The sequence below is a fragment of the Eublepharis macularius genome, chromosome 3, assembly GCF_028583425.1.
Source record: "Eublepharis macularius isolate TG4126 chromosome 3, MPM_Emac_v1.0, whole genome shotgun sequence".
Classification (NCBI taxonomy): Eukaryota; Metazoa; Chordata; class Lepidosauria; order Squamata; family Eublepharidae; genus Eublepharis; species Eublepharis macularius.
This window is the reverse complement of record NC_072792.1, coordinates 161,270,059-161,294,986: the sequence shown is the minus strand read 5'-3', so window position 1 is coordinate 161,294,986 and position 24,928 is coordinate 161,270,059. Positions and strand designations below refer to the sequence as shown.

Here is a 24,928-nt window from a genome sequence, read left to right as displayed (position 1 = left end):
AAGGGGAAATCGAGTAGGTTTATAATAATTTCCAGGAAGGGGAAATCAAGTAGGTTTATAATAATTTCCAGGAAGCATCTAATTTCAGGTGAGTAGCCATGTTAGTCTGCCATAGAAAAGCAAGATTCAGGTCCAGTAGTACCTTAAAGACCAACTAGATTTCCAGGATATGAGCTTTCGAGAGTCAAAGTTCTCATTTGTTATATACCACAAAAGGTGCGCTGACTTTCAAAAGCTCATACCTTGGAAATCCAGTCGGCCTTTAATTTATTTATTTATTTGTATTTATTTATTTATTTTATTTTATTTGTATCCCACCCTTCCCATGAATGGAATCAGGGGGGCTAACAATAATGATAGTAATAATAAATTATATGCTGACTCAAATTCTGATCCTTGATCATAATAATAAACTTGAACTTAAACGTAAAGTAATAATAAATACAAATTTAAAAGCAGAAAACTATAAGAGCAAGTCACAAATCACAATAATTCAATCTCAATTTCAGACATTGTCATCAGATTCTATAGGCCACTATCAACAGTATAAAAAGCTAAAAATTCAGCTGTGGTATAGCGCTCAGGGCAAGATGGAGTGGGTGTGGTGGTCAAAAGGAAGGACAGGACGCTGGCTCTCAACCAAAGGCCCAACGGAACATCTCCCATTTTGCAGGCCCTGTGGAACTGCAACAAATCCCGCAAGGCCCGGATCGCCAATGGGAGTGTGTTCCACCAGGCCGGGGCCAGAGCTAAAAAGCCCCTGGCCTTGGTTGAGGCCAGGTGAAAATACCTTGGCCGGGAACCACTGCTTATCTGCAAAGCAAAAGGCCATGTGGGGGACATAATGGGAAAGGCAGTCCTGTAGGTATGTTGGCCCCAGTCTGTTAACGACTTTGAATGCCAGAACCAACACCTTGAACTGGATCTGGAACTCATTCGGGAGCCAGTACAGCTGGCACAACTCTGGGTGAATATGTGCTCTAAATGGAGTCCCAGTAAGGACCCATGCCGCTGCATTCCAGACCAGCTGTTAACTTCTGGGTCAAGCCCAAGGGCAACCCTGCATAGAGCGAGTTGCAGTAGTCTAGCCTGGAGGTGACTTTTGCATGGATCATTGAAGCCAGATCCTGGGACGAGAGGTAGGGCACCAGTTGTTTGACTTGCTGAAGGTGAAAAAAGGCAATGGCCACAACCTGGGCCTCCTTCTGGCATCTTTCCAGTTGGTGAGTATTGGCAAAGATACTGGCAAAGATATTGTGGTAACCTCCAAAGAACAGGCAAACTAGAGCCATGAACTTCATTAAAGAGTCTGACCTTGAGAAATATTGCAACAAATGCTTCTTGTCCAGCCTGTACCTCCATATAAGAAGCCATTAAACTACTCCTATGAGGAGGGGGCCAGGTGTCATAGGATGCATTTGCCAAAGTGCCAAAAACTACAATTCTGCTCCTGCCTAATCCTAACTAACCCAAAATACTCAGCTACCAAAACTTAAATATGAGTTCTGTATTCAAACAATCTATACAGTCTGGTTTCTGAACAGACTACATGAATGTTTTATGTGTTGTTGTTCCACTGAATGAAAGTATAGGATACATTTCCCTTCCAGGAATGTCATGATGCCCACTGGGGAACCCTGATATGGAATATGTTGGATTCACAGTACCAGCTGAAGCAGCATTACGCTCTGACCCTGAGTGGAGAAACCTGTCAGCCAGAGATGTCCTGAGAAGCTAGCCCCAGCACCGCCCACAGCTTGTTGACTCCCAGGACCCATGCACTGGAGAAGTCACCGTTCCTACTAAGAACTTCTGGAAAGCTACTGGAGGGTTAGGCCCAGGTCTGTCCTTTAGGATTTACGCCTCTGCTGGAAATGTCTGGATTGTGAGAGATGTAACTAAACTTCGGTCAGGATAAAAAAGATCAATGTGCTTTAAAGACATTGTAAGGAACAATTATTTGAACTTGTGATCTTCCCAAAGTGCTGAATTCCTGTTTCTGACTGACCTCTTTTCCTGTGAGAAAATGAAATGGATTCCTAACCTTAAACTACACATAACTTTGATTCATCCCTGTTTCCTTCTGCTGCCCATTGGAATCCTCTTTGCATCTGGCTTACCTTAGATCTGGGCTGGCTTGGGAAATGGAGTGTGAAATTGTGGGAGGGGAGGGTGGTTTGATTCCATTCAGTCCACCCTCCGTAGCTGCCCTTTCCTCCAGAGGAACTGATCTCTGTAGTCTGGAGAGCAGTTATTATTCTGGGAGAGCTCCAGCTACCACCTGGAGGTTGGCAAGCATACATGCCTCACGTCCCTTCCAGCCCTAGTGTGGCTGTGACAATCAGGGGAGATAAATACTCCTGATTTATTTCCCTGAATAATATTCCTTTCCTATCTGCAGTGTCTGAATAACCTTTCACCTCTCCATGTGCAGTTAGCACATGTTAATCTAGAGACACAGTGTCCAAATTTAAATAATCACCTGTTATTTAATCACCTTTCATGATGAAGAGTCACCATGTTAAAACCATTTCAACCAGCAAGTCACATTTTAGGGAAGAGCTAAGGCTTTTGCATTTTATTTGATGCTTTTAAATGTGATTGGTATAATGCTAGCCAAACAAAAGGGCATGCTACATCTAATGACTGGTATAATAACTAATCTCGGCTGGACATTACAGTCCTATCATTTCCATTTAAAGAACATTTTCAGAAGTAAAGCAAAACCCAAGTAAAACGCCTCCATCTCTCAGTCATTTATTCTCAGATAAAATAAATTTTGACTTAATGCAAATTTCTGTTCTTCCTAGTTGAGCGTATAGCAGGCTATTTATACTTGCTGCCAACTTAGAAGTGTTTACACAATTGGACGCCCTGTTTCTCGAAGGCATGATGCTTTGATTCTAATCTCCTCTGTATCATTCCGATTTTTATATGTGCTGTTGAAGAGAGCACATAATGGTCTGATTCTTAGATGCCAAGCTATACAACCAGCAGAACTGTGACACAGCTCTGGCTGGATCAAACCGTTTCAGACTTTGGCTGTTTTCGCACATCTTACCGGCTCCCATTCATTGCATAAAGCTCCTGCAAGGACAGCGTTTTCCCTGCACGGTTTCACGTGAGAACCTGGAAATTGCGCCTGGAAGATGCTGTCCTTGAGGGAGCTTTGCGTGACATACTGGAGCCAGTAAGATGTGTGAAAACGGCCTTTGGGTGCAGGATTCCATGTCTGAATGCTCTCTACAGAGAATAAGCTCTTGCTTGCTTTAAAGCTTTAAGCTTTAAAATAGGCTTTAGACTATGTGATCCCTGCTCATGCAGTCTAAGGCTGATTCCGCACACGTTGGATAATGCACTTTCAATGCACTTTATCAATCTTTTGAGGTGGATTTTTTGTTCCGCACACAAAAAAATCTGTTCCAAATGATCTATAAAGAGGATTGGAAGTGCATTATCCAACATGTGCGGAATCACTCCGAGTCCAGTAAGAGATTCACTTTGAGATTTTGCTGATCCAAGAGCTCCCACAGGCACCACCATCACATCCACCAATGGTTTCCCAATGGACATTTGCTTCTTCTCCAAAGCCAAGATTCAGTCCTCACCTTTCTCCTCCTGATTGGTGCAGGAGGTGCTTTAGGAGAATCAAGGAGGCACCACCCTGTGTCTACAGGGAGCATCCATTCAGCCTCTATGGTAGGACTATGCTAGGCATGCAACCTCTCAACATTTTGCAATTAGCCCCATTCCTCTTCACAGGAGCCATTATGGGGTTGTGCCTTCTACCTGTCTTCAAAATTCCATAAATGCCCAAAGGCCGAACAAGATGCAGGACTCCTGATACAGTTCAACTCCGTACAACAGTGTGCACTAGTGAATTCCCTTTGGCTTCAAATTCACATCTAATCAGAAGGAACTACTTGAAAGGAATAATCAGTATTCCTTGGGGTCCCTGCACTGGGATCAAGGAGTAAATCAGAAGGAGGCACATTTAAAGAAAAGAGATATCTTGCTATGATTGATTACTCTAACGAAGGCAGTGCTTCTTCATGGGGAGGGAGAAACTGGCACTGCATGGCCACCAGCAAGCCAGCGGGGGAGGTTGTTCAGTGACCACCGCTGGTGTTGTCGCCCCCTCCCCAGTCTTCTGTATGGAAAGGATGCCAAGGATATCTGACGGAGACGTTTGATGGCAGTGGCTCTAGTGTGCCAACAGGGAATCCACAGGGGGGTGGGAAATCTGCACTTCATATTAGACATCTGGACCAGTCTTCAGTCACAGCATGCGTACCTTTAGCTGGCTATGCACTGGTGCCAACCTGACGGCTTTCTGGGTGGAGGTGAAACAATCAGCTTCAGGCATGGTGAGACAGGGAGGCTGCTGGGCCAGCTATGGCCAGGCTTTGCTCCACACTAAGGTTCTTGATGAGGTGCACATGGTACAGAACATTTCTGCTGCCATCGAAAGGTAATTAGTAGGGTGGAAAGGCAGGGAATGCATGGTGACTGATAGCGCTGCCAACATCTGGGCACTGGTAGTGCAAGTGAATCTCAAGTGCATTTGCTGCATGACCCACAAACTTCACGTTGTGAGGGACTCAATCCTGAGGACCCTAGACTGGGTCTGAATCCTGAGGACCCTAGACTGGGCACTGCAACCTGAGATGCTGGCACATCATGGGTCACTTCTCACACAGCATTAAGGCTACCCATCAGCTGCACCGGAAGCAGGTCCTGGTAGGTGTGCTAGAGCATCGCCTGATCAGCGACATCAGCACTTGCTCAAAGTCCACCCATGCTATGTTTGAGCATTTGGTAGGGCAGCAGACCACCCTCACAATGTGGCTCCCGAAGAATGACATGGCGGGGGGAGTTCTCCCAGATGGTGGAGGCCCTTAAGCCCTTGAAGGACTTCATCTTGATAGTTTCATCTGACAGGGCAGCCCTGGGTCTGGCCGTGCCTCTGATCCAAACACTTCAGAGGAAGATGGCCGCCTTTCTGGACCCAGGCACAGGATATGCAGGCCATGTTTCAGCCATGTGCATGCTTGTGAGAAGGCGGCAAGAGGGTATCAAGTGCCGCCTGCAACCTCTCACCAAGAACGAGTTGTTCATGTGTGTCCCGCACATCACCATATCAGGAATAATGAATATGTATGGTATCCCTGATAGCCAGATCTGAATAATACTGGGTTTTTTTTAGTTCCCATCCCTTGTGTTGACTTTAGAAAGAAGAAACAGACATTAATTCTGCTGTCTGTTGGTTCTAACTCTGGAATTAAAGGTTTGGGTTTTTTTGTTGTTGATGATAGCATCCCTACTAGCTGATGATTACTCTTTTGTTATGGTGATAACTTAACTGACTGGCCAATATTTAGTCAATTGCTGTAAATTAGGAGATAGATAAAAGCTCCAGGTACCATGCAGTTTGGAAACACGAAGTTTAAAGGAAAGCAGCACTGCTGCAGTCAGCTTTGGGTTTTCTCACTTTTTCTTTTTGTAAAGATTTAACCATTGGCTTGCATCCTACCACTCCACTAAGTGAAGTTTTAAGCTTTCCTTGGAAGAACAACTTAAATTGGAGAACAACTCTTTGGCTAGAGGAACTTCCTTCAGTTTAAGGTCAAACACTGTTCATTAATTTGGACATCCGGAGATATAATCAATTGGAAGAGCACTAAATGCTAAAAAAATGTCAGGCATAAAAAGGCATAAATCGATCAAGAAGGAGATGTCTAAAATGCAGCAACACAGCTGAGTGCAGTTTAAGAAAAACCCCTAAAGCCGTGTTCCTCAAACACTGAAGAACTCAAGAGCTTTTAAAAAGACAGGTTAATACAACCTTTAATGTGATTCCTTAAAGCCAAACACTTTTATTGTGGTATGACCTTTTTTTGTCAGATTCAAAAAATGGTGACCTGTAAACAAGCTGTCAGATGTCAAAGACTGTTTTATTGACTTAGGATTCAACACACAAGAACACACATCAGTAGTTGTGGAATATTCTGCTGCTGTGATCCTGTAAAACACCGTACAATGAAACCCCGGCAGGAATGACTTCACCAAATTGACTGGAGCTGATTACAGAACACATTTATTACACCATTGGCACGGAGGTGCTAATTTTGTAATAGCATTTGCTATTAATCTATCAACATCACAGAAGCAATGGAACGGCAGGGTGGATCATTTCAAAGCAAGGTGCTTTCAATTATCAAGGGAGAAAAAGCCTGGATCAGATCAACAACTGAAATAAATTTGCCCATTGTGTAATTTGCATGTTTCTGCGGAAGGGCTCGTATTAAATGGTTGCTGTAACAAGGGAAACTGATTGATTTACAGTTAAGCAGCACTATTCTACAATCTAGGAACCCAGTCCAAAACCTTTCCAAATACAGCACACATGGCTTTCATGTTTCATAATTATGTGCATACAGATCAATGGCAAAAGTAATCGATTTCTGTTTATCTCTTTTATATGCAAGATAATTTATTCAATGACTCAGTACCTAAAACTTCCCACAAGGAGCTGGTTGCTACTGAGCAGCGTTCCTCCATGAGAGGGGAAACAAGGACATAAGCCAGGCCAAGTTTGACTCCCACTGATTTCTACAGGAGGGTCAAGCACAAGCAAGCAAGCAATTAATCAAGCAAGTAATCAAGCAAGCAAGCAAGCAACCAACCACAGCATTTACTAGCCACCTTTATACCTTATGGAACTCATGGTGGTTTGAGTAAGCAGCACAACAAACATAAGAATATGCATGTAGACCACAATTTAAATAACAATTTAAGACAATAAACTGAAAGATGAAGCTAATCAAATACCATCCTGAAAACAACCACCCTCACTCAACCACCCAGCAGCCATTTAGCGCTCCCAGGACCACTATTCCTGTAGACGAGCGAACAGACGCGTGCCCTCAGGATCCCCTTGATGTGACTCCCTCCTCGAAGTGGTACAAATTTAGCTCTTTCCCACTGGAGATAGTGAGAACTGTTTCCATTGCGGCATTCTTAAAGGTCCATTCTATCCGTCTGACAGATGAAAATACTCTCAGTTTACCATAATATAACAAAACATATTCATGCCTCCTGATCTCAGGTCTTTTCCCGCGATACTTTCCTATACGTTTAATAAAATACGTATAGGAAAGAATCAGAAATGGGCTATACGTTTAATAAAATAAAATAAAATAAAATAAAATAAAATAAAATAAAAAGTAGCAGCTGTGATTGAGGAGTGCAAAAATCCCTATCCTCAGACAGATAAGCTATAGGCTGCCATTTCTGGCATGACCTAGAAAACTGCCGCTACAACTGAGGCTTTTGGGAGCCACAACACCTAGGAACAAAGGAGGTTGTGGGACTCCTCACATAGGTCATCAGTGGCTGAGCTTACACCATTATCATCACAGCTGAGCTATTGCAGCACTGCTGGCACCACAATTGTTGCTTGGCCCAGCTTGCTAAAGGTCTGCCTTATCGACTATGTTTGCACCTGATTTTTCTAACGATATCGTAATTCGCACATAAGATTTTATTCTGGCCAACAGTTAGGTTGGGAAAGATATTGTTTTCATGACGGTACATGGTGTTTCTTCATTAACAGGACTGCAGACTTCTTTACCATAAATACATAATTTTAAAAATTGTATTTTGGTTTCCTGATTGGGTCTCTTGTAGGTTCCAGCCTGCGCACGGGTGAAATCAACAGCGGCCCGTACACAGGCTTTCTTTGTGGTGGCCCCTACCCTGTGGAACGGCCTGCCTGAGGAGGTCAGGAGACCCACTCTCCTAGCTTTCTGCAAACGATGCAAAACCTAATTATTCAAAAAGGCTTTTTACTCAGATAGGAGGGTGATATTGTAGGGAGGGACTCTCAGATGCTTCGCTAATGAGTTAGGGACCATAGACTTCACAACTATGTTGCCTTACATATTATCTGTTGCTTAAATATGTACTCCTATATACTATATGTGCTTCATGTTGTCTAATGTCAGTCCTAGAACTGATTATGTTCTATTTCAGCTTTTCTTCAACTCCGATTTGGATCCTTGCTAATGATATGTATTTTTAAACTTGTATTTCTTTATCCTATGGCCTTGTCTATGGAAATGTCATTGACACTGCATGGAAATGTCCTTGATACTGATTCTACTAGTCTCATACTATGAGTCTCAGTGAGAAATGACATACATAAATAAATAAATAAATAATACAAATCAGGATACTGTTTTGTTTCTCTTAGTATTCATTTGCTTCCGAAGATTGGTTTAGATATTATTTCATTTTGTGTGTACAAGATCAACAGTCCACAACTCCATGGCAAACTGACTGCACAACAGTCGACTCCATCTCCAGATTCAAGTTCATATAATCATTCATATAACATTCTCCTGTGTGCCATTGCACCAACACCGGCAATAAGCTGGCTTGGGACAGAGAGATCATCTTAGAAATATTGTTAGAATTTTTTTTTAAAAAAAGCTCCTACAAGCTCACTTGTAAATGACTTGAAAATACATATAACAAAATCCTAACAGTTCTTCTAAAAATTGAAAATGAGACTCTGTGGAGGCTTTAATCATGTTAAACACAAGCGTTGCTTAGGAGAGTGCTTAACCTATTTCATGGTGTTCATTTTCCCGCTCAAAATCATTCTTCCCTCAGACTGCCCTCTCAGAGGGTTGCAACTGTATATCGACAAGAGTAATAAGAAGTGGGATGCCACAGGGGAAAGGAAAAGTAGTTTAAGATGAGGGCAATACTGAATTGAAACATAGCTAACAGTGAAAGGTTAATCTCTCTCTCGTTCTCTCTCAAACACACACACAAATGCACAGGCATGCACATACAATTTCTTGAGGTTTCTTTCTTATTAAAAAGAAAAAAGTCAGGTCTTTATTGCACACAATTTGCATGTAATGGGTAATTTGTCCCTCAAATAACCTTCTCCCCACCGCCCGCCCCCCTTCGCACAAGAAGCACAAAAGGAAGCAGAAGAAAGTTAATATACTTGGGCTCCAGCCAAAACGGTCTCGACCTGATTTCCCAGGCTTTGATCAGCTATCTTGTTCATCTGTACTACAGAAGCACAAAATAAATATAGAGATTAGACTGGCGTTAACACAGCATGTTCTCTGGGGAAAAAAATAGCAAGGCAGAGGAAAGACTGACTTGGCTGTGCATATGGTGACAGATGATGGTATGGCTTGTCTCTAACTTCCCTGTTTGTTACTGCTCTGAAGCCATCCTTTAATGCCCCCAAATGGGCAAAATTGGCAGCTTAAAGGACCCAGATGCCTAATACTCTCCACTCTGTGGCACTGCCACAGCCCTTACTATTGGTTTCTCCTGCCTGGGCTCTTGTTCGACTTTGCTTCTTTTGGAGCACCACCTAGCAATTTTTCTTCACAGAAATCACTTTTTTCCTTTGTCTCATTCTTAGCTGAGGCTAAAAAAAGAAATGTATTTATTTGTCCAGAGGAACAAAGTACTGTTTCCTGAGTAAATAAAGCATGTACCCATTCTACACACTGCTCGGGTGACTCCTTACTAGTTTTCCCAGCCAAATGTTACTCCTAGTGAGTTTAGTGTTGAAGTGGGCTTTGATTGGGAACTGGCAGCTCACGGCTTTGTATATATCAGTTAGGATTGCCAGGGGCCCCAGGGAACTAAGCCAGGGAGGCAGGGGGCTGGAGGCAGCAGGGTACTTACCTCCCCCATTCCCCCATCCCGCTAACTCGACTTCAGTGTGCCCAGCATTTCCTCCCTTGTGCTGGAAATTGACATCATTTTCCAGTATGAAGGAAGAGCCATGGGGTGCGCTGAAGCCAAAAATCGCAGCAGAACAGAAACACCGGGCACAACGAAGCCAGTTCAGCAGGACAGGGGAGTGAGTGCACGCACTTCTCTCCCTTGCCTTCCCCCCGCCAGCCAGGTAAGCAGGGCTGAGGGGCAGTAGATGGGGGTGGGGGTTCATTTCCCCCTGGTGTGGGAATGGCAAGCATACATACCAGTTTGAGCAATTCACCATAAGTCTGTTTGATATAATGGATTGGATCCAACCAGCTGTTTCAACTCAATCCATACTACTTCCATACCGCACAGCATGACCGCATAGCACGTGTCCATGCAAGTTCCATGATCCCCTTGCATAGGCTTTTAGATGGTCAAAAGGGGCATTTCCCTCATTTCAAGAGTGGAAAAGCTGGATCAGATAAATGTTCCATTTAGTGATGCATCCTGTTTTTCAAAATGGCCAACTAGATGCCCCCCAAAGGCTTACAAGCAGGGCACTGAAGCCATGTCTCCCTCATCTTGTTGCAACATTGGTATTCAGAGAGTTACTGCTTCAGAACTTGGAGGTCCCATTTAGCTAATAGCCACTGACAACCTATCCTCCATGTTAAAGCCAATTAAACAACTGGGCACCCCATCTAGTCAATTCAACAAGCGAACCCTTCTTTGGATGAAGTTTTTTGCTAGGATTTGAAACCACAGCCCCATGGCCCTAGCCTGTTGGGTTGGGGGGGAGTCACAAGAACACTGTGTCACACCAGCACCGTAATGCTCAGATGTGACATCAAACAATGCTTTGCAGCCACAGTCTCAGGAAGTAGAATGGGGCAGCTGGGACCATGTTTTCTATACCGTCTATCACATCACCCCTTAACATTTTTTGTTCTGGCTTAAAAACACAGAGCTCCTGTTAACTGAAAATGCATACTATCTTTTTTTATTGCAGTGTACAGATACCTTTGAGAAGGGAGCCAAAGCATGAAATTATGCTGACTAACTACAGCAGTGAGCTCCATAAGCATAAAAATCTCCTGAAATCAGATGATTTAAATGCAAGCAAATCTTGAATAAATTAAGCATAAGTGAACATGTGTCTTCCCAGCCTCCCACGACCGAACATTCTGACTAACAGCAGATGCCTTCCAGTTAAACTTGTTGACCAAGATGCAGAACTACGCACACACAGAGGGCTGCCATTCAGCTATGCAGATGAATTTTCAAAAGCACACGGAGCGCTACTATTTTCTACACCTGGATGCAGAGGAGACTCAGAAACACATAGGCATGTCTCCCCAACTGCAGCTACAGGATAAGATCTAGTTAAAATTCACATGAAATATATGCATAGATTTTTTTTTAAAAAAAACATGTATTTATCATAGCTCCTCTCCTCCTTTTCTACGGCTACTGCTTTCTCTCTCTCCTTTCTATTATTAGACTTCTCATTGTACTCAAATTCTGCTGCCTGAGAATGATGGAGACACAGAGGTCATTTAGTAGAAAAAGAGCTGCAGGAACTCATTAGCATAACTCATTCGCACATGCCATACCCCTTGATCGGGCCGAAATGGCCAGGATTTGGCTGTTGCCAGACGGCTGTTGCCCAACTGGCAGTGACCTGATCAGGGCTGTTTTGGCCCCAATTCATGCCAAAACAGGTCCCAAAGGGTTCAAAAAGGCCATTTTGGGCACGTTTTGGCCTAGATCAGGCCAAAACTGACCCAGATCAGGTCAGTGCTGGGCAGGGGAGGGGTCCCCCACCAGATACAGACCCAATCCTGGCGGTTTGGGTCCTGATCCTGGCCGAAATGGGACTGAAACGGCCAAAAATGGCAAAACAGCCAGGACCAGGTCAGTGCCAGGCAGGGGAGGGTTCCCCCACCTGGCAGCAACCCGATCCTGGCCATTCCAGCCCCGATCCCAGCGGGAATGGGGCCAAAATGGCAGAAAATGGCCATTTTGGGCCTGTTTCGGCCCAGAACAGGACTGAAATGGCTGGGACTGTGTCAGTGTCGGGAGGGGGAGGCTTCCCATTTCAGCCCCAATCCTGGCCCTTTCGGCCCCAATCCCAGCAGAAAATGGCCCAAAATGGCCCAAAGTGGCCATTTTGGGCCTTTCAGGCCCAGATCAGGGCCCAAACAGCCCAGATTGGGTTGGAGCTGGATGGGGGAACCTTTCCTGCCTGGCACTGACCTGGTCCGGGCTGTTTTGGATATGATCCAGGCCCAAAAGGGCTAAAAATGGCCCTTTTGAGCCAGGATCAGGGCTGAAACAAATGGGGCCAGGTTGCTGCTGGGTATGGGAAGCTTCTTCCGCCTGACACTGACCTGATCTGGGCCCATTCAGCCCCGATCCAGGCCAAAACGGGCCCAAAATGGCTATTTTGGGCCTGTTTCAACCTGAAACAGGCCAGTCCTGGCCATTTCAGCCCCAATCCAGGCCCCTTCGGCCCCTAAATGGGCCCCAAATGGCTGAAAATGGCCATTTTGAGCCCATTTTGGCCTGGATTGGGGCTGAAACAGCTGGGACCAGGTTGGTGCTGGGCAGGGGAGGGTTCCCCCACCCAGCACTGACCCAATCCGGGCTGTGTCAGCCCAACAATGTATTTTCCTCAGCTGGGATCTTGTCATGGCTTCCAAATTAAATTAGTAACTGTAAGTACAGAATGGAGTGGTGGCAAGTAAAAGATGTGAACGCCTGGGGAAAAAAACTAGAAAATGTGTGTGCAGGAGTTCTTTTCACTAAGGCTTTAAACAACATTCCAAAGGAGAAATAGGAAAATTTTGGGAAGTAGAGAAGTGACCCCTACAAAGAAATATTTTCTTTTTTGGAATCAGCAAAATGCTTTTTAAGGTCTTTGCTTACTCAAAACTTGTAGCATGGAAATGTTTACATAAGACAATCCACAGTATTAGAGAATGAAAAGCAGGGACACATGAGATTCGGGGGGAGGCAATTCCGTCTCTTTTGTCCCCCACCCCTCAACTGGGCTGCCCATTTGGTGGCCAATTCATTCACCTGCACATCAGCAGTCAATGGCTGCCTGGCTCATGAAGCAGGGGAGGAGAGGGGGTGACCCCGTTTCCTGCTCCTCCCCAGCCCAGAGTGTTGCCACCCTGCCTGCATGGCTCTTGAAGTGGCAGCAGCTCTCTCCCTTCCTTCCTCCTGTCAGCCCAGCAGATAGATTACTGGATCCAGCTCTCCCTCTCACAACCAAGGGAGTGGTAGCTCTTCCTTTGCTGCCTACTCCACAATAGGGCTGCCAGTCTCCCAGTGAGGGTGGGGGATCCCCCACTCCCAGCTTCTTCCCCCTGCCACCACTCACCTGGCCAGTGGAAAAGGCCCAGGGAACAGGTCTGGGAGGCAAAAAACCTTCTGGGCCAGAGATGTCGTCATGCCCAACGGCAGGCATGCTCCAGTGCTTCAAAGGGGCCCAAACTGGTCCCTGTGAAGGATGAGAGCATGCCCGGCATTGGGCGCGATGACATCACTTCTGGAAATTACATCATTTGTCCCATCAGGAGTGCATGTGCACTTTGTGCACACACAAGGAGATCGCCCCTGCTAAGTGCCAGTTCCCCACCCCCCCGCCAGAAGTGTAAGGGGAGTTGGCAACTCTACCCCCACAACCACCCAAAGAGTGTTGTCTGCACAAGTGCAGATGTTTCTGTGATGGGGAGTATAATTTTATAGGCTAAGTTATAAACAATAGGAGCTCATTGGCGCAGAATGGTAAACTGCAGTATTGTAGCCCAAGCTCTGCTCACGACCTGAGTTCGATCCTGGCAGAAGCTGGGTTCATGTAGTCGGCTGAAGGTTGACTCAGCCTTCCATCCTTCTGAGGTCGGTAAAATCAGTACCCAGTTTCCTGGGGGTAAGATGACGGGGGAAGGCAATGGCAAACCACCCTATAACAAAAAGTCTGCCAAGAAAACTTCGTGATGTGATGTCCCCCCATGGGACAGTAATGACTCAGTGCTTACACAGGGGACTACCTTTACCTTTTGTTATAAACAACACATTTTATATAGTTACAGCAGTACAGTAAGTTTCAGTTTGATAGGAAAGATTTCATCCCCTCGCCACCTCCATCATAAACCTTTTGTCCCCATAACTTCAAAATTCCCAGAAATTTCACATCTCTAGTGGTGAGACTGTCCAGATTTATTTATATTAAAGCCTTGAGAAGAAGGTCTAAAATCATTTTTAAAACAACTTTTAAACTAAATAATAAATACATGAATGTATTTTTCCTTAATCTGCATCTTTGTTTTGTTCAACCGAATATCGGATTAGTCGGCATTTAGGACGTGCCCCCCCCCTCAAATTCTTCTCTAGGGAAGTGACCAGAACAGGATAGAGGAAATGCATTTTTGTAATGTGAGAATGCTCAGACGGGAACGGCAAAGAAAGATCCTGGGAACTTTGCTGGGCAGTCAGCTCAGCTATGCATCAGCCAGCCTATTTTTAAAACATTGAAGTGTTTAGCAATTTCCACGCTTTTAAGAACACACACAGGGAAAAGTAATATCAAAAGCAGTCCTTGCACATTTTTGGAAACAATATCCCCCTGGGCCTCACAATGCTTCATAAGTCTCCACAGTAAACATGACTCTGTCAGGGGACTGGTACAGGGTGAAGGGGCGTGGAATCATAACAGAAAAGAAGTTTGCGCCAGATTGTTACACTCTCATGACAAATGCAGTACAGCAAGACCGTTTCTCCTTCTGAAGCCTTGCTGTTGCGAATGGATAAAATTATAAGAACGCATGAAGCAGAGGCAGCCTCACAAAACTGCGTCCTGCTTGGGATGCAAACTATATAGTAAGTAACGTGGGCTAAAATCCTAAGAACTCTCTTCTGGGAGTAAGACCCAGTGAACAAAATGGGACTCACTTCTAAGCAGACCTGCTTAGGATTACTCCCATTGACCTCCAGAATGGTACAGTGCATAATGTAATGGCCTAGGACCTAGAAGACCAGGATTCAAACCCCCAGTAAGTTCATGAGAGCCAGTATGGTGTACTGGTTTGAGTGATGGACTAGGATCTGGGACACCCAGGCCATGGGAGCTAGCTGGGGGACCTTGGGCCAGTCACATATGCTCAGCCTAACCTCCTTTTGTGAGGAAAAGATGGAGGTGAGGAGAATGATGTAAGCTACTCTGGGTCCCCTTTGGGAAGAACGGCAGGACATATATGAAGTAAAAATAAATAAAATAAATCCCCATGAAGGTCACAGGGTGACTTTGAGACTCACTATCTATAATTAAGAAGAGTCACGCTCTCTCTCTCCACCGAACCTTCTTAAAAGGATTATTGTGCGGACAAAATGGAAGGAACCATGTACACTGGTTGGGGGAGTAGTGGGATATAAATGAATATATTTTATGTATTTTTTAAAAAAAGTTATACGTCAGCCAATGCAAGCTCTTAAGGCAGCTTGTAAAAATGTAAGCCATCATATCCAGTCAGAACACACACACACAGTGACCTTGGGCCAGTCACGCACACACTTGCCATAAATTACCTCACCAGGTTATTGTGAGGATAAAATAGAGGATAACAATATAAGCTGTTGGGGGGGGCACAACAGGAAGAAGGGTGGGTTGTAAATAAAGTAAATACATGTTTAAAAAATGATAATATTTTCAATGAAGCAAAACATAAATTAAAAAAGAACACTTCAACAAAATTCCTGATTTATTTATTAGATCTTCATTTGGTGCAGAAAGCTTTACAAACTCAGACAGACTGAAGGGGCCTTCTATATTCAGGGTGCCACAACTGAAAGGGTCCTCTTTCATACTGCTTGTTTCACCTCTAGGAATGGAAGGAGACCCAGCAGGGCCTCAGAGGAAGGTCTTAATTGGTGGATATATTTGTAGGGGAGTAGGCAATCCTTTAGGAAGATTGGTTTCAAGCTGTTTAAGACTTTAAAGAGCTCTGGATTTGGTTCAGAAGTGAACAGGCAACCAGTGTCATGATCGTAAAACCAGAGTAATACAAGATGTATAATTAATGAGAGTCAGCAATCTGGCTGCTGCCGTTCACACTAACTGAAGTTTCTAGACCGTTTTCAAAGGCAATTTGACACACTTTACGTTACAGTAATCTAGCACAGATGTGATGATAAAGTGGAATGGCGCGGAGGGCAATCTAAACTCCCCTCAGTCTGGAGATCAGGGGGGCGGGGCCACCAGCCATGTGACCATTTTCACCAAGGGTGATTTAAACTTTAAAAAACTCCCCCCTTGTTCCAGCTGACCCCAAGTGATGTCATTGTGTGGTCCTGAGTTCCACCACTTCTTTTCCCAGGAAAAAAGCCCTGTCTAACAGTATCGACTCCTCAGGAGCAATGCATCCCAACTAAAACAGGCTGACTTCATGGCCCTGATAATGGCATATACCCCTAACCAACCACACCTCATCTGGACTGAGCTTCAGGTTAGTGGTCTTCATTTATTCTACCACTGCTCCAAAGAACTAGTCCAGAGCATCCATGAATTTTACCCGCCTCAGAGGAAAAGAAGTTGGGTGTCATCTTTGTATTGCGATAATACTTCCCTCCAAATATTTCACATAGGTCTAGGATGCCGACATTTGACAGAGACTAAAAGGGCATTAAAATGAATGTCTAGTCAACCTTAGTCATCAGGCTAAGGATTTTCGGCAAACCAAGTGAATGACTTCACCACCACCACCACCACCACCATACAGTGGAAAAGCCACTGCCCTCCTCCTCCTCTTCTCCTTGACACCAGAGAGAAGCTGCCACCACCATTCTCTCTCCACCTCCAGTAACATGGGGAAACTATTGCTGCCCTCCCCTTTGCCCCCTCACCGGGGCTGGGGCTGTGGCCTACTGTGGTGTCTCACCTCCCAACAGAAATGGCTCAGAAGGCAAAAGCATCCACAAGGAAAGGCCTCTCTCTCACACCCACACACCGGGAGAGAAGGAATAAGAGGGTCTGCATCCTGACAGAGGAAGGGAGGAAAGGAGGAGGTTCTTCATGGGTGACCTACTGGGGCCATGGGCACTGCTGCAGGCAGGCAAGGTAGCAGCAGGGCTAGTTTGGAGTCTTTCTAGTTGCCCGCTGGTGGCAGGCAATGTCCCAGGGGTTTGCTCTGTGGCCTGCCAATCTTTAGCGATCAGCAGGAGGTAGCAACTCCAGCAGTCGCTGCCACTGGCAGGCAACCCAGGGAAGTGTGCACCAGGTGTGCTCCCAGTAGGGCATGACGACATCACTTTCCAAAGTGACATCATTGTATCAGCCATGGCTGTACTCCTGCACTCTGTTGGGGCCAATTTTAGCCCCAACAGGATGAACTGGCCTATGTGAAGCACAGGAGCAAGCCTGTGGCTGGTGTGATGATGTCACTTCCTGGAAGTGATGTCATCGCAGGATCACCAAGGAAGACTCTCCCAGTAAGTGCCAGATCCACCCATCTCCTGACAGCAGGGTACAGGGACCTGGCAACCCTACTGGTTTGGCACTCCCCCCCCCTTTCGATTGCCCTTAGGTGTACTTAATGGATGGCTCAGCCCTATTTAGGAAGGTGACTATTAAATAGTGTTTATGGGGGAGTGTTCTTACACATAAGCTGGTGTAGGCTGATTAGGACAAATGTGTCAGATGCTATACAGCAGAATAACAGCTAGCTGAAAAGAAATATTCTTCTTTAGACACAAATGTCCCCCTTACTAGGGATGCTCAAAGGAGAGTTTGGATGCCCCGGTAATCACCATGTGTGAATATATCACTGACTTATCAACTGATTGTGTGGACTGATTAGTGAGCCATTCCCAAAAGTTCTCTGAGGGTGTCAGTAGGTACACAACAGTACTTAGACACACTCAGCTTTCAGGCATGCAGGTTGTCTCTTACTTTCCAATGTCATTAGGCATAGGCCAGCTTGCAACCAGGTTAAAATCTATTTTCCAAAATGAATTAGTTATAAAATACATTCCACTTTTGGTTGTTCTCATTAATGAATTCTGAGTATAGCTTCCCAGCATTGTTTTCTTGGCTACAAGTTACCTGTTTTGCAGAGAACGTTTACTGTTGTCCACAAAATGATGAACGGACTCCAAAGAACAATGGGATAGGTTTGGGGAGGTCAAAATGTTCCTGAAAAGATCCCACTCACCTCACAGCCACAGTTTTATCTTCCTTGGTTGGAAGAAGGAGACAGGACAGAAACCCTACAAGCACTAGGATTATACCGCCCAGTTAGCCTACTGTCTCAATTTTGTACTTTTCCCCACACACATAAAACTAACAAACCTTGCTAATAAAAGCTGCACAGCGCCAATCTATGCATGCTTACCTGAAAACAATTCTTAAGAAAAACATGGGGAAGTGTCTAATATGGTCTCTGCAAGTAAAATAAGGATGCAATCCTTCTTCCTGGAAATAAGTTCATTGAATAAAGAGACCTGCATCTAAGTAGATCAGCTTACGGTGGCCTGGGAGGCCAAAACACTGGGGGGAAACCCCCTATTCATTCCAATACCAAGGAACATCACTCTAGTCTGGGGGATGTCATTCCAGACCCTGGGGACTGAGAGTGCTGTCCTAAACTGGTTTACTCAGGAATAAAACCCACTTTATTCAATGAGACTTAATCCTAAGAAAGGGGATTCTGGCTCATTCTACTTTCAGGCCCTTTCCTTTGTTCTTTAAAAAAAAAATTATTATCCAGGGCTTTTTTTTCAGGGGGAATGCAGGGGAACGGAGTACTGGAACCTCTTGAAAATGGCCACATGGCTGGTGGCCCTGCCCCCTGATCTCCAGACAGAGGGGAGGTGAGATTGCCCTACGCGCCGCTCTGTCTGGAGATCAGGGGGCGGGGCCACCAGCCATGTGACCATTTTCTCCGAGGGCAACCCACTGAGTTCCACCACCTCTTTTCCCAGAAAAAAAGCCCTGTTATTAACCATTCCTTATTTTATTTGCACCTTTGCAGTAAAAGGAGCAGGTCAGTAGCTTTCAGTGGCAACTGCGGCTTGTCTGGCAAGTTCGCAAGGTGGTTTGCCTGCAACAAAGTGCCTAAGTACCAAAACTTCCTCTCAGGCATAAACATTTATGATTGCTGTCAAGGAAGATCATTCATTCATTTATATTTTACAGCATTTATATTCCACCTTTCTCCCCAATGGGGACTCAAAGCTGCTAACATTGTTCTCCTAAACTAACATTGTTACTTTCTGAACAACCCTGTGAGGTAGGTTACGCTGAGTGTGTGTGACAGGCCCCAAATCCCCCAGCAAGCTTCTGTGGCAGAGTGAGGATTCGAACCTGGTTCTCTCAGATCCTACACTCTAATCACTATGTCAGTCTGGCTCTTTTCACCAGTTTTACTGCTCCCGAGGATCTCCTGCAAAGCGTTGGTTTATGTAATTCTGCATACTCTTACTCTGCAGGGCTGAGAAGAAGCCTATTCTCACGCATATTATTTTACAACATTGTAACCCTTGTGATACTGGAGTCTTGCTTGCAAGCACACCAGGGCACTGTGGGAACTTGGTAGTATTTAGGGCATGCTACCTTCCAACTCACACTGAGACAGAAAGTATGTGGCTGTATACACACACTGTATCTGCTGCTTGTGGGAAATAAATCAATTGATCCATCTGCCACAAACAGCAAGCAGTGATAGAATGAGTGTGTGTGTGTGAGGAGGGTGCGGGGAGCAGCTGCCTTGAGCAAAACTATTCTGAGCCTCCAAATTTTATGAATAGCGGCAGAGCAATTTGAGAATTGATGTGTAGCAAGCTAGAAATAAAGAACAGAAAAGGACAGTTAATGGTGAAGCACTAAATCTACACAGGCAACAAAACCACAACTAGCTGTTTTTACAGATTGTAAGAGGGATAAGATTACAAGAGGGATAATGGCATATTTTCATGCTCCAGTATGAAAAGCTTCCCTGTGCACAGAAAACTAGAATGTCGTGGAGATGGCTTCTAGCCTAGCCTTTCCCTCTGTTTTCCATATGCTGAGACTTTGCTCCCATAATTGCTGCAGGTGGGAAATCTCCTGCTAGCCCTCCTCCCCACCCACACCGCTGCTTGATAGAGTGGCAAGGGGGAAATGGGGACAAAAGCTGGTGCATGATTCATTGACATCACTTCTGGGTGAAAACTTAGAAGGGACATCACCATGTTACTCAGCACGTTAGAAATTCCCCAAGTTTCTAGGTTTTGTCACAGAGATGTATGGGACTGCTGGAGTGCTGCCACATCACTTCTGGGTCCTCATCTGGGAGTGATGTCAAAGTGTCCTGTGATGCATCACTGGTCATGCTACCCCCCCCCACACACACACACACAAGGTTCCCAGGGGATGCCAACATAGGCCTGGCAACTCATGTGAGAGCATTAAAATATGAGATCAATTACTTACAGTCTATAGTGGCACAGAAAAGAAAGAACTGCATCATACTTCTCTGCTAGATGTAGGCATTACATGCCTTGCTGTTCTATTACAGATGTGGTGCTATAAGAGACTTCAAAGGGAATTACTACCAAAGGATTTGCTACCAAAAGTGGTAGTAAACAGCGCTGTAACCAGGAACATTCAGTGCAGACACAATGGTTGCATTTCAATGTAGCAACAAACTATGATTTGTCACAGAAATGGGCCCTTAGGCTTACATGCACACCTTCCCTTTTTCTTTCATGTCCAGCAAATTATGACCTTCTGATTCACAATAAACCATAGTTTGCCATTACATCTGAACCACAAACTATGGTTTGTTTCTCGACTACAAACCAAGACTCTAAGGGCCAAGCTACAAGTGACGAATGACACTTAAACGGCAAGTGGATTGAGTGGAGAGCAAGTGGAGGGCAAGTGAACAGGGAGGAATACACTTGCCATTCAAGTGTCATTCATCACTTGTAGTTTGGCCCTAAGGATTCCAAAGCAGTTTAATTCCAGTTTGCAGAAAACAAATTTTTTTTGTTTCTCCCGGTTCAGACAAAATGGCAAACTATGACTTATTGGGAATACAGAACTCTTCCTTTTCTGAGCTGAGTACGAGAAGAGGATAGAGGGGACTGTAGGAATCTGAAGATCTCTAAGGCTTGCTCCTGTAATGACAGACCACGGTTTTGTTATTCCATCTGATTGTAGTCAGTTTAGAGTACTGCATAACAATAAAATGGAATATTACATTGCAGGTGTGGGCAACAAGTTCCTGTCAGTGGAGTTTTTGAGCCCTTAATATTTTGTCCCTCAGAGAGTCAGTGAACCCACAAGCACAGCACAAGGAAAAGGAGGAGGATCTAGGCAGAAATCTGCTCCCTTTTCTGAAAGGAGAAATTTCGTTCCGTCAGAGGAACTGTGTAGTTGGATATAGACAGTACCATCACTCTTTCCTCTGCCTTCTCCAAGAAAGACCTGGCTACTATCCCAGCCTGTACTGCAGTGTCCAAGTAAGGGGAAAACCTCATAGCATCACCAACTCCTTTATCACTGGCCTGCAGCTCTGCAAAGGTGGGGAATCCTCCTTGGGAAACTTTGGCCACTCTTGGCAGAGCTTATGCCTGGCAAACTAGGAACTTTGGGGCATGGTTATGCAGACTGCTAGAAAGAGGTAGTGAAAGGCAAGAGAGGCTTTGTCTTCAGGCTATTGCTGCTGGGTCCCTCTGTAGCAACAGATGATACAAAGTGGTAGCAGGAAACAAACCAGCATTAAGCCAAGTTTCCACATTTGTGGATAAATCAAAACCATATGTAAGAGCAACTACTAAAACCAGCTTCAGACTCTGGCTTAGAATCTTGCTTTGACAAACTCTAACCAACCACAGTTAGTGGAGTGTCTTCTGTTCGGGTGGATCAACCAACCAGAGTTTAATTAAGCAATCATTTCACATTATGTCTGAATGCAGTCTTCACTTTAACTACTGTGTAGAGTGATCTATGAATGATCTTGACTATCCTGATTTGCTCCCTGGTGCTTTACTTGCATTATTTCCAGGCTACAGAGATGGCTGGCAAGAGTGACTTGGAAGAGAAAGCTTCTTTCACGGCCTATTGCTAGCAGTCTCCTTCTGTGATGACATCAGCATTTGTCAACATGAATCGGGATATGAAAGATCATTTAATACCCTGGTTTCACAAACCAATAATAGGCTGTTTCTGCCCACCTGTTTTGCTGAGTCGCTCTGAAAATTCATCCTCCACATGCTGTCCCCACAAGCACTTGCCTTTCATTGTGAGGTTGCAGGCCAGCCTCCAAACAGTCCCAAACAAAAGTGCTTTTGGAGGGGAGGTTGGGCACTTTTGTCATTATAGCCTAACCCCCTCCCCCCCAATTTACTTATTTTTTTAAATCTTTGCACATGGGCGATTGCTTGCAGCTCCTGTTGCAAGCAGGTTTCAGCAGCTGAACGGAAATGTGAAGGAGGAAGGGGAAAAGCTTCAAGGCAGAGTTTGAGAGGAATAGGAGGTTTCTTCAGAAGTGCTTTAACCGTTCATATGCCAGAAAATGCAAAAAAAAAACCCTGCATCATAAACCTGCAACAAAAGAAAACACCAAAGCAAGTGCAGGCCCAGTAAAGATGCAGAAAACGCAGTAACAAAACAATATCCATATGTCTGGCAAATAATAACATGCGGATGCTTGGGGGAAAGCCACCAGTTCCAAGGGTGAACCATGCCTCTAAGGACATGTGGAAACGACCATGGTTAAAATAAACCACAGTTTTGCATTGTATCTGAGCTGGGACTATAACTTTAGTTAAATGCTAAAATGCCTTCAAACACAGTTTTAATAATTGTTTTCATTGTGGGAACATTTTGCCGAGCAACATAATTGTATGAAGAGCAGCTTAAATTTTACAGAACCTAACTATTAATATGGTTAAAGAGTACGATAGGGAAAATTATTCCAATGTGACAAGTTTTCTCATTTCGTAACAGAAGATACCCTCCATGGACATGTTTTAATTTTTTTCAGGTTTGAAACTTCTTTAAACCCTTAAATTAAATTACTTTCATCACATGTTTGATTAAGAGAAAAGAAGTGAACATAATGTTACAGTTTCTCAATAGTTGATAACAGGGCTTTTTTTCTGGGAAAAGAGGTGGTGGCACTCGGTGGTGGAACTCAAGACTAGAGATGGGCACGAACCGCATTACGAACTTCAAAACCCCACGAAAATGGCGATGGCGCGATCGTGATCTGGCGGTTCGCTATTGGTCATGGCCAACGAACCAGCGGTCGGTAAAAGCCTGGTTCGGTGCGTTCGGCCGCGGTTCGGGAAGGCAGACACTCAGGCGCCAGCAATCAATTCCCCTGGCAACGGAGCCGGGGGAATGCCTGAACTCTGTCTGCGCTCCTTCTGTCTCCCTGGAAACCCGAATGAAAGCCCAGCTTACCTTGATCGGCAGGTCTTCCTTCCAACCATGGAGCTGCAAAGCGGTTACAAGGTGGGAGAAGACACCCAGGGGAGGGAGGGGGAAGGGGGTGTCCTGTAGCTACAGGCACTCCAATCGCATCCCTGCAAACCCTGATAGGCAGCTCTGATGGCCAAACACAGACCTCCTGCGTTGCTCAATGGGACCTGTGCTTATAAATAGCCATGAGCTCCCAGGCTGGGTTTCACTTTCAGTGAGCAGTGGAGTGGGACAGAGCTCTTGCTTGCCACTTGCTAGCCTTTGGGGAGAGAGACTGAGAATGTAATTCAGCTTGGATTTTTGTGGGAGTATCCTGGGGGCCTTGGACTGGAGAGGGTATAACTCCAAGATCCCTTGTGGTTCGCGATCTCGGGATCGTCATCGGCACTGAACTGCGAACTGCTGGTTCATTAAATTTTTTTGGTTTGCGCCCATGTCTACTCAAGACCACTCAATGATGTCACTTGGGGTCAGCTGGAACAAGGAGGGAGTCTTTTAAAGTTTAAATTGCCCTAGATGAAAATGGTCACATGGCCAATGGCCCCGCCCCCTGATCTCCAGACAGAGGGGAGTTTAGATTGCCCTCTGCACTGCTCGGCAGCACGGAGGGCAATCTAAACTCCCCTCTGTTTGGAGATCAGGGGGTGGGGCCACCGGCCACGTGACCATTTTAAAGAGGTGCTGGAACTCTATTCCACCGCGCTCCCACTGAAAAAAAGCCTTGGTTGATAACTTTTTTTGTCCCCGAGCACATTATGTCTCACAGGAAAAGAAGCTGAAATATTTAAATAATCTGCCTGAATATTTATTTAGAGAGAAAAATGCATCCAACCTCATGTTACTAATTCATTCCAAAACAGACAAAAAATGTTTTAACAACTTGTCAACTTCAAACAGAAGTTGAAGTGCTTCCCTTCACATTCCAAGCCCCTGATGAACTCCCAGTTGGTTCGCTGAACATGCATTTGTACAGAAGCAAATTTGTGTCATTGATGCAGTATTTAAAAGGATTTTTTTCCCTCTTAGCAAGCGTGAGGAAACATTGCACTGTTTGGTACAGTCTGGGGGATCCTAAAATAAAATACTGTGGAAATGAATTGTACCCCAAGGAGGTTGGGAGCAGTCAAGACCACAGAAATAGGAACAGCTGAGGAAAGTCAAGTCGGGTGCACACTGAAGGCCAAAACAGATGTGACACTGGGCCATTCATGACTGGAACTTCCCAGACGTTTCAGAAGATTAACTGCTGCTCTGCAAAACACCAGTTCAGATTGGGACCACAGCACATGGGGGAGAAATTTGATCCTTCCAATTCTGAACAGTTTTACTAACGGAAACTGATCCCCTCCCCTGGAAAAGAATGCCCACCTCGGGTCGGGGGAGTTCTCCTGGAATTACGACTGATCTTCAGACTACAGAGACTTGTTCCCCCAGAGGAAATGGGAGCTTCCGAGGGTGGACTCTATGACATCACATCCCTGAGGATCTGGACTCATATATCTGAAAGACCCAGATTCAATATTCCACTCTGCCATGAAGTTCCCTGGGTGACCTTGGACCAGACATTTTCTCTCAGCCTAACCTACCACACAGGGTTCTTGTGAGGATATAACAGAGGAGGGGGAGAGATATGAGGTATACTATCCTGGGCTCTTTAGGAAAGATGTGCTAAAAATGTACTACAAAAATGGTACCAGCCATAAAGGCAAAGGC

The 24,928-nt window shown here is 45.0% G+C and overlaps 1 protein-coding gene across 1 annotated transcript in view; it reads right to left on the bottom strand.

Moving 5' to 3' along the window:
- GUCY1A2 (guanylate cyclase 1 soluble subunit alpha 2) overlaps positions 1-24,928 on the bottom strand; it is a 205,403-nt gene that overhangs the window by 33,978 nt on the left and 146,497 nt on the right. The window lies entirely within an intron of this gene.